We start from the raw sequence: 14,761 nt of genomic DNA, 5'->3' as shown, positions 1-14,761 counted from the left end.
ACCATCCATCCTCCTCATGACTCTCCATGTATACATGTGGATCATCTTATGCCGAAAGTAGGTGTTGGCTATTGCCAACCCCTTACCAGCACAGATGTCCACCAAAGCACTACCATTCCCATCTACTTCAGCTGGCACACCCCACTGACCAACCACTCTATCCACTCATACATTCCCCACTTTGCCATTCATGTCTCCAATAAAAAACAATCTCTTGCTCCTCTCAAACTTGTCCATAATGCTTCTACACTTGCCCAAAACTCATCTTTCACTCTTGCCACTCGGTCCTCTGTTGGCACATACGCACATACAATCGCCCACGCTTGTAAGCCTACTTTCATCCTCACCCATGCACTCCCTGCGCCCACCGTTCCATACTCTCTTATAATCTCCTTCCACCTCTTGCTTATCATCAGACATACTCCCTCACTTGCCCTCTCATTCTCATTAACTCCCGCACATATTCCTAAACCATATTCCCATACTTTCATCCTTTCACCTGCCATTTAGTTTCAGTCAGTCCACATATATCCACTCTTGCATCCTCAGGCACCTGAACAATCTCTCTTTTTTTCACTTCATCATTCACTCCTCTCACATTCCATGTCCCCACTTCAGAATGTCCTTTGTCCATTCCTTAGTTACATCTCTTGTAAAATCTGCTTCCAAGCGATTGGGTGTGCTTAGCCGACTCCGCTCTTTCTTTACCCCTGCACAATTGTTGACTCTATACAGGGGTTTTATCCGCCCCTGTGTGGAGTACAACTCTCATGTGTGGGGAGGCTTCCCACATACAGCTCTTCTCAATAGGGTGGAGTCAAAGGCTTTTCGTCTCACTAATTCTCCTCCTCTTACTGACTCCTTTCAACCTCTGTCTCTTCGCCGCACTGGTGCATCTTTATCTCTTTTCTATCGCTACTATAATGGTCACTGTTCCTTGAACTGTCTGCTTGCATTCCTCCACCTCTACGACGGGCGCGTAGCACCGGTCTGGCAGCAAACTCTCATCCCTTTTTTGTCCAACTCTCTAATGCAAGAGTTAACCGTTACTCTCAGTCTTTCATTTATGTAACAGGTCAACTCTGGAACTGTCTCCCTCTGTCTGAATTTCCTGCTGCCTATGATCTCCAGTCTTTCAAACACAGTGTGTCCAGGCATCTCAAAATGATCGGATCTTGAATTTGGCTCTCTATTGTATTTTGTTTTTCTCTTGGAGGGAACTGTTACTGCGGGCTCATGGCCTTTGGTTTCTTCTTCCTCGCACAAAAAAATATATATATATATGTTCCGTCCTGGTCTGAGGCACTTTATTCGCTTTTTAGTTTGTTCTTTTTACGGGGTGGGGCACTAACCCAACACAACCCTTTTAGTCGCCTCATACGACAAGCAGGGATACTCGGGGAGTATTCTTGAAACCCCCCTACCCCCAGGAGGGGGGGAACTGGCTACTCTGACTAGTAACGGAAGTATGGAATTGAGAAATATCGGGAATTCTCTACCAATACCTAATTGGTAAATCCCGCTTCTCAACGATATAGTTAGGTAGGGAGATATGTAGGTAGCCAGGTATATTGGTAAGAACCAGTATCGATGATATATATGATGTGGGGAATCATGCCACCAATATAAAGCCGTGAGGCATTGGATAGCTCGTTGAGGGTTTGTTTATTTTCTCTGTCTCTCCTGCATCTCTGTCTCTCTTGTTTTGTGGGCGAGTGATAGATACTTTGGGATTATTGTACTTTACTGTGACACAGCTATCGTTGTGCTGAACAAAGTAACATTACGTAACGGCTAACCTCCTGCACAACCCTCTCTCCTTAGCTTCGTTCAGTCTTCTAGTGTTCTCTCTGGCTCTGACTTCTATACCTGACTTCCAGCAATATATACTGCTTGGTGGGGATGTGTGTAATGTCTAGCACTTTTCTACAACATGGGCTAACCAACTTTCATCAGTTACCTCATGTGTTTCCTGCATAATGGATTTCTCTATCGTCTAGAAAATGTTTGCCATACGTTCGGTTTGCATTGTGGTTAGTGGATGTGTATGTCTCCACCTAAGGACTAGACATTGCAAGTGGTTCCTATTGTGCTATGAGATAAGCTCTAATGCCTATAATTATTACACGTCTGTAACTATTACAAATGATGTACTAATGCCTATACCACACTCTGTCAAAAGCTTTAGAGATATCAAGGGCTACTGCATGAGTTTCTCCATGCTGGTCAATTGACTGATGGATGGTATGAGTTAAGAGAGTGAGTATATCAACAGTGGCTATGTCAAGGCAAAAACCATACTGTCTATCACTAACAATTAAGTTGTTGGATTCATGATGTTTAACCATGTGGTCATCAGATACAATCTCAAATACTTTACCAAGAGATGACGTGGTAGCAATTGGTCTGTAATCAGAGGGGTCAGAGGAAATTCCTTTCTTTGGAATTGGGTGGATATTGGCTTCTTTCGAAGAAGTAGGGAATGAAGAAGCACGTACGGATAGTCTGAATAATTTAGCCAGAACAGGAGCAAGTTCTAGGGAACAACTGGAGGAATTCCATGTGGACCTGGAACATAGTAAATTGTCTAGGATGGATTTTACGTGTCTAGTCAGTATTTTAAGTGAAGCAGTTTCGGGAGAGTCAAGTTCTAGTGCAGGGTCGTTCTGTCTGTCTTCCTCTGAGGTAGAATTTCTGGCAATGTACTGGCACGAATGTTCGTGTCAGTAATTTTATAGTGTTACCATCTGGAGATTTTAGTGGTGGAATGGGTGATGTTAAAGTTGTTATTGAAACAATTGAGGTTTGACCAGAATATTCTTTTGTCATTAGGATTGTTTAATAATTTCGATGCTTGGTCTGGAGTTGATTTAGCGAGATTTATTACTGCTTTTGCATGGGTTCTAGCAATTTTAATTGACTAAAGGATTGAAATATTTTTATTTTAAGTAAGAGTTATTTGCTAAGGACTGTAGGGTTGTAGCTGTGGCACAGTAGTTGTCAAACCATTTTGGGGAGTTAGATCTTTTACTGAACTGTAGACTGGGTTCCATACCATCTAGTATTAAGTCATTGTTGTGGGACACGGTTGAATTGATGTCACTGGTGAGGAAAGGCTGCCATGGAATATCATTAAGATAATTTCTAAATCCATCCCGATATGCCCTATCAAAGTGCCATCTGGTCACTCTGACAGGTTCAGAATGGGATGGTTTGGGGGAACTGGCAAATGGGGCTTTGATGAGATTGTGGTCGAAGCATCCAAGTTGTGACGGTACTTTTATCCTGTATTGATCTGGATTATTTGTCAGGAATAGGTCCAAGAGATAGGCGTTATGGTTATGATTACCTGGTATCCTGGTTGGTTGTTTTACCATTTTTATGATACTAAATGGTTCAGCGGACAGCTCGCATTCCAGACCAGTGTCGTCAGTCCTGGCAGAATGCAATAATCATTCTACATTATGGACATGGAGATCACCCAAAACGGTAATTTGAGGGGTAAGGGTGAGGTTAAGGTTAGGCAACTGTGTGGGTATGGAGTCAAATATGCTGGATTCTGAAGAAGCATTGGGGAAGCGATAAACTATACAGATATATTTGGTAATGTTTAGATAATTTAGTTATATAGTGAATAATCAAAATTAGCTGAAATGAAATTAAAAATAGTGTCAACTGCAAATATAGATTTGATATATCAACAAATGTCACCCTTGTTACGGAAGTCTGTGGGGAGATGTTAACCAGGAAATCAAAATGAGAATGTCAGTAAAGGAAGAGATTTGGGGTTCTGTGAGGAACAGGGCTAGAAAGGTTATTGATTGGAGGAAAAAAGGGAATGGCATTCAGATTGGTACTAAGACCACAGATATAAGTGAAATATAAGGCCGAATCTGTATTTTAGTATGGACAGTGGTTGCAACAACCGCTGTCAGCACAGTCGCTTGATTGCGACCAGGACGACTCCCTGCCACCAGCCCTACCCTGCAGGTGAAGGTAAACAATAAGGCAAGTTTGGGGGATGTGAAACGAGATATAATGTGGTTTTGTGTTGTGTACAATAGAAATGACTGCGTGTGTGCTTTAAGTTTGATATGGATATTTTATAACTGAAGGGTGAGGTAAGTGTTGCAGCGGAACCGCTTCATGCTGTGGCACCGACAGAGTCAGGTAGGTGTGCTGCTCGGTCAAACAAATGTCACTTCATTCTCTTCCTGTCCCCGCCAAGATGGATGATAGACTGCTGAAACTGGTTAACTTGAGCCTGACGTGCAGCAGGGTCACGTTTCATTTGAACCTAGGGCTACAACAACAGCAGCTACTACTCTTGCTACTACACAATTTCTACTACTACAACTACTACTACTACTATTGCTGCTGCTGCTGCTGCTGCTGCTACAGGGATGAGACAGGGAATGTGAATATTGAATCGAGTTGATTGTGCAGTAAATACTATGCTGGGATGTGTGAGGTGTGCATGATGCTGTGTGGCGCAGTGTAGTGTGGTTTAATGTAGTGTGGTAAAATGGTGTGTTTATGAAAGTTGGTGTATTGTTTGGTGTGGGTTTGGGGATGGTGTTTTGATGTGGTCTAGTATAAAATATTTCAGTGAACTGCACTGTTGTACTGTTGTCTTGTGTGTGTGTGTGTGTGTGTGTGTGTGTGTGTGTGTGTGTGTGTGTGTGTGTGTGTGTGTGTGCTGCAGTACGCAGTTTTTTTTTTGTCTCGAAATGTATTGTAATGCGTGCTATAGTGTTGCGTAGTGTGGTGTGGTGTGATGTGTTTTGTTATAATGACTTGCGTACTATTCTTTACAAGTAAACACACATAACACAAATCATAGCCTGGTGTAGAATATTTTTTGTAGCGTGGTTATATAATGTACTGTAGTGTGGCTTGGTGTAGTGCATTGTTGAGTGTTATATGTGTCGATATGTGGTACTGAACTTTTGGTGTAATATGTTACTTTTATGCCAAAAAAAAAGACCCTTCCAAAAACGTCAAACAAGATGAAACTAAATACAGACCTGTGTCAAATAATCTAAAGATACATGAACATAATTCTGACACAGTAAAGAGTTAGACTAACATATGTTGATCGGGTGAGTGATGAAAAGGGTGGTTTTACGCAGTGGTAGAGGATCTGTTGATTAATTCGACATGGGCGATGATGAAAACAGTGGATAAAGCATGTGAGAAAGAATGGAAAATACTTATGGAATTTATGGTACAGAATGAGGGAGGGCAGGTTAAACAGCGTGGAAGTATGGAATAGATGGTTCAAAAGAAGGGACAACATGTCAAAAAGAATGGAAACATGGAAGGAGGTATGTACTGTATGTATGTATGAACGGCAAGGATGGTTTAGAATAAGAGAAAACAGGTTAGACAGAATATACAGTGCGGAATGAAAACTGCTCGATGTACAATTGAAAGAAATGACGACTTTTAATGGCTTATTCTCGCTACATCTAGACAATTTTATCAAATTTAAGAAAGGCCTCTAATTGAAGAAGTTAATGAGGGCTATATCTAACCTTTCTAACTCGAAGAATTTTTCTGAGACATAATTAAATAGACTGGAGTAGCATCGATAAAATATGGATGACGGCACTGAATTGATGAGGTTAAAAGTTATTCACGTGGCAGCGAAGCATATGTAAATATTATTTTTGGTATGTATCGTACATGAATTTCTGTAAAATATGCTACTGCAAACATGTATTTTTAAACAAACATTTCTTGCTACAGAATCTTGCCGTACTGGTGGTGTGGTGTTGATGGCAGCCGCTTTGGGAAGATTTTGGCTTAGCCTGTGGGTGTCCTGCCTTATGGTTCACGCCCCACTGCCCCGATGCTGTGGTATGTTGTTCGCTTGTAATTAATTATGCTCAGTACCATCACACATCGGATGTAATATAATATGCAAAAACTGTGTTGCAGCGCCTTGGAGTATTAAAAAGGAATAATAATACCCATATCGAGGGAGTCAAGGGCCTGCCATAGCCGTTTTATGTAAATTCAGGTAAAATTCTTCTTCTCCTTTAAAGCCTTGTACAAGGTCACCAAAAAGAAGGAAATGGCATTATTGTTACATCACACTGAAATATCGTGACGTGAAAAAGGAGACAAAGTATTACACGAATTTAAGTACCTAAATGGGCAGAACATTTGCCATCCCTTGAGCATAGAAGTATAAGTTAATAATTGCAAATGGTAAGAGCAATTTAATATGGTAGGTTTTCTGTACAGATGTGGAATATATTTATCTCGGGCTATGGTGTGTAACAATATGTAGAATGCAACTCATTTTCTAATACATAATAATTGCTTTTAAAGGTTGCTGTATGTAAAGTTAGTGCTTTCCTTGTACTGTTAGTTTTGGTAAGCATCCAAATACACTTTCCCATAAAACGGAGGAAGTTATAAGGATAAAAAACATAAACAGACATTATAAAAACACCGGGAAACTATCAGACGTCCACTGAAATGAACTAGCGTCTGTTCACCCATCTTTAAAGTTTGAACTTCAGAAATTCATGGCAACACCTTACTCGCTGAACGAATCACACAAATATGAGCTTCGTAATGCGTTGTAGGCTATGAAGAGTTGTACGCACTTCTCCCACTCTGCTGGTCGATGTTTCGTGTGTTGCGGGGACGGCTTCTTCGGTGTTATCACTGTCTATAGTGCATAGTTTATTCATTCCCTACTTCCACCGTTAGACCCATGACCACACCGACAAACTGAGCCGTCCATGCAATACATAACATACATCCAGGTGAGTTCTACTGGAACGTTATTTACGGATCGCCCTACTCAGGATACTAAACTATGCAATTTCGTGATATTCATTTGTTCTGGTACCGGACAGGGACGCCTTCACGTGGTGGCACCGATATAGCTGAGCGACCCCGCCTGCCACGTTGTATAAACGTTACTCATCCCTCGCTATCCCTTGAGAGGAAGAGGTGAACTGCAGGAGGACAACTTAAGCCTGAAGTCAACTGGGGTCACGTCTCACATGAATCTGGGGCAGGAACTACTATACCGCTATTACTACCATTAGTTTTTCTTCTACAACAACAACAACAATAACAACAAAAACTACTACTACTACTACTACTATTACAACTACTCCTACTACTACTACTACTACTACTATCACTATTACAACAACAACAATTACTACTATTACTACCATTATTACAACAACAGCCACAACAACGACAGTTACAATTATACTACAGCTACTACTACAGCTGCTACTTCTACTGCTACTACTATTACGCTTGTTCCAGACCTGAGCCAATCTGCGGGTGACCTCCATGCTGCACTGGACGCCATGTTGGCCACACAGTCATGCAGTCGCTCCTCCGTGTTTGTGCTGACAGATGGCTCGTACTGGACCTCCCTCGTGTCCAGGGTTAGTAGTATATTATCTGCTATTCCCTCTTTTTTATATGCTGGAATCTGGGCAAAGGCTTAACAGTCCTTTCCCTTAGGCCCAGCAGTCCTCCGATATACCATACACCTCCACATGACACCACTTCGGCACTAACACCCACCGTTCATTCTGATCACACAAGGGTTCAAAATAAGTGTGCAGTGATCATAAATTGTCAGTGATCAATCTGGTTTCCAAATTGATCAATCTGATTTTGTGTAGTGAAGAAATTGATTATGTGCAGTCAAAAATTCTTGTTTGTGTAAATGGAAAACGTTTGGCAATATAGCCTACCCAGAATTTCTATAGTTGTCTCGGAAATTATTTACAAAGAGATAGCATTAAGTTTAATTTTATTATTAAGGCTTTTTTATTTTATGAAAGAAAAAAAAAAGGCTTTCCTAAGTTTCTTGCTTTTTAATTTTTTCTTGGCGATTTTGGCAATCTCAGGACAGGAAATGGGGTCTGGGAGTCTCACAGACCAGTGTATCTAGCAGTCTTGCTGCGCCCGATCTTATATTCCAAAAAACAATAAGGACTGTGGAGAAATATACTGCATATATTCTAAACCCTGCCTAATTCACTTTGCTTCTCTTTCTCACCCAGTATCCTAACTTTACTTTCTCTGTTAAACTTGGGTAACGGTGAGAGCAGGATTTATCTATCTATCTATCTATCTATTGCCAGACGCCTCAATCCCGTTTGGGGTGGCCACAAACAAATCGCCTCCAAGTCACTCTGTCCCCCGCCATTTCACTGCCCTGCTCCCAACTCACACCTCCCTCTCTCATATACCTCTCCACCCCATCTCTCCATCTCATCCTCGGCCTCCCCCTCCCTCTTCCCCCCTCCACCTCACTCACATACACTCTCTTCGTCAGTCTTTCACCCTCCATCCTCTCCACATGGCCAAACCACCTCAGTGTGTTCCTCATAACGCTTCCTATCACATCCACATCCACACCACAAATCTCCTTTATATCCTCATTCGTCAGCCTGTCTCTCCATGTGACTCCACAGGCTCCTCTTAAATAACTCATTTCCACTGCTCTCACTCTTGACTTGTGTCCTTCCAACAATGTCCAAGCTTCACTTCCGTTCGTTAGAGTTGGTATCACAATACTGTCATGTGGTAACTTTTTCACTTCCATACTCACTTCCCTGTTTCTTATCACTGCTTTCAAAGAACCAGCAACCTTTCTTCCCTGCTGTACCCTTTCAAGCACTTCATCCTCCAAACCTCCATCCTTACTCATCACACTACCCAAATACTTAAACGTACTCACATTTTCCAATTCCTCACCATCCAACCTCGCTGTACATTCACTAACTTCACCTCTCTCAAAGACCATCACTTTACTCTTCCCTACATTCACCTTTAAGTTCCGTTTCTTACACACTCACTCAAACTCATCCACCAAGCCTTGCAGCTCCCCTTCGTCTTCACTCAACAACACGGTATCATCTGCAAACAACAGTACAGGGAGTTTCCAAACACTATCCTCTCTCACCAGGGCCACTCCAACATCCACTACCCTACCTTGTACCTCTTTTATTACCCCATCCATGGACAGATTGAACAACCATGGAGACATGACACATCCCTGTTTCAAACCAACTTTCAAAGAGAAAAATTCACTTAGTTCACCATCCACACGCACTGCAGCCTTCGCACCATCGTACATACTTTTCACAGCATTCAACAACTTCCCATCTACTCCATATATTCTTTACACTTTCCACAATCCTTGTCTATCCACCCTGTCATATGCTTTCTCCAAATCCATGAAAGCCGCATACAACTTCTTTCCCTTCTCTAGAAACTTTTCCACTAAAGATCTAAGAATGAATATCTGATCTACACAACCTCTTCGCTTCCTAAAGCCTCCCTGTTCTTCTCCAACTAATTTCTCTGTTCTTTCTCTAACTCTGTCTATAAGTATCCTACCATACACTTTTCCTATTATACTAAGAAGACAAATGCCCCTATGATTACCACACACTTCTTTTTCCCCTTTTCCTTTGTACAAGGGAATAATTATACCTGACTTCCAATCCTCCGGGACTCTACCTTCCTCCCAGGCCAATCTGCACATCTTCCACATCCATTCTACTACTATCTCTCCCCCATGTTTCAGCATTTCACCACACACTCCATCAATTCCTGGGGCTTTCCCCGATTTAACTTTCTTCATTGCTTCCACAACTTCTATCCTACTGATTTCTTCCTGTCTTCTCACCTCCCTCCTTCTCCCAGCCATTCCCCAGCCACATATACTTGCATTACTTCCATCCTCTACGTTCAACAATTCCTTAAAGTGTTCTCTCCATCTGCTCACTTTTTCTCCCTTCTCCACTAGTAATCTACCATTTTTATCTTTCACTCCCCTGCTAACTTCACTTCCACCCTGTCTTACTCGTTTCACTTCTCTCTAGAACATTTGCTTACAGTCCCTCCACTTTACACTCAAATTCCTTCCAAATTCCTCATCCACTCTCTTCTTACTCTCTCTTACTAATCTTTTCACCTCTCTCTTTCTTTCCACATACAACTCTCTCTTCCGCCTCTCAACTTCTTCCACGCCCCTATTTCTCATCCATTCATTATATGCTTTCTTCTTTTGTGCCACACCCTGTTTCACCTCTTCAGTCCACCACGCTGTTCCTTGCACCCCCCTCCGTCTTCTATTCCTTCCACACACCACATCACATGCTGCACATATTTCTTCCGTAAATATCTTACACACACCTTCCACGTCTCGCATCTGTTCTAATTCATATTTGCCCAATCGTTCCTCCACTTCTCTCTTCTACTCTGCCTTTTTCTCATCCTCTTGTAACCTTTCCACTCTCCTTGCAACTACTCCTTCCTCTCGTCTTTCCCTTCTTCTATTCCTCCATCTTACTTGCATTCTAATTCTGGCCACCACCAAGTAGTGGTCAGAAAGTCCACTCCCCCAACCTCTATACACTCTTGCATCCTTTATATATCTTTGCATCCTTTCATCCACACACACATAATCAGTCATTGCCTTCCTTTCATTCAGTTCACCACCCACCCTTCTCATCACTCGCCATGTATACCTGTGGATCATTTTATGCCTGAAGAGGATATTGGCTATCACCAACCCCCTCCCAGCACAAATGTCCACTAACGCACTCCCATTCTCATCTATCTCAGCAGGCACACCCCACTCACCAACTATTCCATCCACCTTCACATTCCCAACTTTACCATTCATATCACCAATCAAAAACACTCTCTCATTCCTTCCAAACTTTTCCATGCACACTTCCACATTTGTCCAGAACTCTTCTCTCACTCTTCTAGCACGATCTTGCGTTGGCACATACACACACACAATCGCCCACATTTGTATTCCAACTTTCAACTTTACCCACACAATCCTTGACCCAACTGATCCATACTGTCTTATGCTCTTCTTCCATCTTTTACTCACAACTATACATACTACTTCCTTTGCCCTCTCATTCTCACCTACTCCTGCACATATACCCCATCCATGCTCCCATTCTCTCACAGTTTCTCCTCTCCATTTTGTTTCAGTTATTCCGCATACATCCACTTTCGCAGGATTTATGTTTTCAAATATTTTGTTTGTTTTTTTTGCAAAGTAATAACTGTAATTTTTCCATTGGTTAAAACAGAAAATTTCAAGAACAGCGTTCATTTCAGGTGTTTTCGAACACAATTTCTCAAATTATTTACTTGTACATATTTCTACATTCATTAGCCTCCATTTATTTCAAAATCAAGTTTATGCAAAATGTGTAAGACTAGTTTTTTTTTTTTATTAACGTATCCTTAGCTAATATTTTACTTATTTATATTTAGTCTTATTACTAAATATATTTGGTATGCAAAACTCAAAATTGTAATATTGCTAAATATTACCTAAATATATATATATATATATATATATATATATATATATATATATATATATATATATATATATATATATATATATATATATATATATATATATATATATATATATATATATATATATATATATATATATATATATATATATATATATATATATATATATATATATATATATATATATATATATATATATATATATATATATATATATATATATATATATATATATATATATATATATATATATATATATATATATATATATATATATATATATATATATATATATATATATATATATATATATATATATATATATATATATATATATATATATATATATATATATATATATATATATCATCATCCGGACCTCCATTCCCACCAAAGGGCAGGGTGAGGAGTAGCAATGTCCAGACAGCCCAAATTTGCCCAATCCAATGGGCCATGCTTCCCTTCACTCATCATTCAAGCCCCCGGAATCCTGGCTCTATCCAATATGCCAACAACATTCACCACATTCTCTAGCTTCACGCAAACCTATCCGATTGAGTCAATCCGGATGCTGCCACATTAAAAAAGGCTACCCAAAATCCCTGATCATGCATTTCTCCTCACAACATTATTCCAGCCAGCTCGATCTCTTGTCAGTTCCCTAGCCTTACCGACTTCCAAACCTCTCTTCCTCACACACTCATCCACCATATTTTTTCACCTTCTTCTTGGCCTACCTCGCCTCCTCCCTCCTTCAAATTCGCTCAGATATTCCTTTTCCACCACTCTATTGTTATCTGTTCTCTCCACATGACCATACCACCTCACTACACTCTCTTTGATTCTGGTGTACACCGACTTTCTCACTCCACATCTATCACGAATCACATTATTTTATCCTATCCACCCTCTATACTCGACGTTCATTCCTCAGCAGCGCCATCTCCACTGCTCTTACTCTAGACTTTTCATTTTCATACTACACCATAGTCTCGCATCCGTGTGTTAATGTTGGCACTAACACTCCCTCATGTAAGCCTCGTGCAGCGGTAACTCTCAAGCCTCTGTTTCTTATCAAGGCCTTCATTGCACGAGCTACTTTTCTTCCTTCTGTCACTCTATTTTCAACTGCTTTTGCACATTTTCCTCTCTTTTCTATCACTGTACCCAAGTATTTGAACTCTCTCACCAATTTCAGTCTCTCTCCATTCTCTATAACATCACACTGGGAATCACCTTCTCTCTCAATAACCATCACTTTACTTTTTTCTACGTTTACTCTCAAGGCACGATGCTCACAAACATCAGCGAAACTCTGCACTAGCCTACCAAGGTCTTGTCCCGTACTTGCAAGCAGAACTACATCATTAGCATTCAACAAATTTGAGATATTCCATCCATCACCATTCATTACCAGCGCGGTCCCTCTCTCCATTACTCATTTTTTCACTTTCCTCATCACCCCATCCATTCATCCATATATATATATATATATATATATATATATATATATATATATATATATATATATATATATATATATATATATATATATATATATATATATTGACCAGCCATGAGGAAATTACACAACCTCGTCGCACGCCTACACCGATAGTGAACCATTCACTTAGATTCCCATTAACCCTTACACATGCTTCGCTACCATCACAAAAACTCTTGACAGCACCTAGCAGCTTACAATGTACACCACACATGTGCAAAACTTTCCACAATCCCTTTCTGTCTACTTTGTCGTATGCTTTTTCCAGGTCCATGAATGCCATAAACACCTTATGGTCTTTCTCACAAGCCTTCTCTGCCATCTGTCTCACTGCAAATATTTTATCCACACATCCCCTGCTACTCCTAAAGCCACCCTGTTCATCACACTCAAGGATTTCTGATATCACTCTTGCTTTATAATAATTCTTCTATATACCTTCCCTTATGCCACGATAATTCTAGCACTCACTTCGCTCACCTTTATTTTTGTACAGGGGTACAATCACAGCCTTTTTCCACTCTGCAGGCACAGTTTCACTCATCCATGCCTTCTTACATATCTCCAACAAGCACTTCTTTCCTCTCTGTCCACTACACTTAAGCATCTCTGCATACACCTCATCAACCCCAGCTGCTTTTTCATTTTGCAGTCGCTTCACAGCACTCTTCACCTGTGCAAGTGTCACATCTCCTGGTACTGCATTCCTTCTCTGCACACTCCCAAAACCAATCATGTTTACAGTTGCTCTGCTCTCTCTGTTCTCATTCATCAGGCTTTCAAAATATTCTTTCCCTCTGGTCCTTACTTCATCTCCATGGGTTAATAATCTACCACCTGCATCCTCCACACAATCACATTTCTTTCTGATTTCACTTCTATATTTCCACACCCCATTCCAGGATAACTGCCTATTTTCAGAGTAATTCGCATTCATTTTTCTTCTCAGATTATCATTTACCTCCTCCTTTTTCCTCTTTACTAGTCTTTTTACGTGCTTCTTCCTCTCAATATACTCATCTCTTATTTCAATTTAACCTCTATCCTGTAACCACTTTAGCCACGTCCTCTCTTCCTTCACCTCTCTCTTAACCTCCTCATCCCACCATGCCATACCTTTCTCCTTTATTGTTACTCTTGCCACACCACACACAACTTGAGCATTCTTAACTAACCAATCCCTACATGCATCCCACAGGCAGTCCAAATCAATTTCATTCCAGTTCACTGACTCTAACTCTCTGTACTTTGGTCCTGTAATCATCTGCCATTTCTTTGATACTCAGCTTCTCAACTTTCAGTCTTTTTCCCTGATTGCTCCTCTCTCTTGATCCACCTCACTCCTCTCAGCTTGATCTTGCATATCACAGTCATATGATCTGACAGACCTCCACATCATCCTCTGACAGCCCTAGTATCAGCAACCATTCCCATCATCGGCCTCTCTACGAGCATGTAATCAATCAGGCTTCGCTCAACACGATCCCCGTTTCCTCTATACCATGTATAATTATGTGCATCTTTGTACCTGGAATATGAGTTACAAATGCACAGCCTCCTCTCCTGACACATATCCTTTAGTCACTTCCAATTATCTTTTTCTCCAGGTTCTCCATAACAACCCATTATGTCATCCTCAGGTCCAGTGCCAACTCTTCCATTCATATCCCCCATCACAATCACTTTATAGCTCCTGGGCATTTCACCCAGCTCATCCCAAAACCTGTCTTTCTGTCACTCCTGTCCTCTCATGGAGCATATGCTACAATCACTGCCACTTTCACCTTCTCAGACTTAAAACTGACATACATACATCTCGAGATGAAACATTTGTAGTCTCTCATTCCACTCTGCCACACCTCTTTCATCAACAAAGCAACTCCTTCCTTACATCTTTCTCGC

This window comes from Coenobita brevimanus, chromosome 46 (assembly GCF_032717465.1).
Source record: "Coenobita brevimanus isolate Jiangsu-jjx chromosome 46, ASM3271746v2, whole genome shotgun sequence".
Taxonomy (NCBI): Eukaryota; Metazoa; Arthropoda; class Malacostraca; order Decapoda; family Coenobitidae; genus Coenobita; species Coenobita brevimanus.
The sequence above is the reverse complement of the archived record's forward strand: the minus strand, read 5'-3'. Positions refer to the sequence as shown.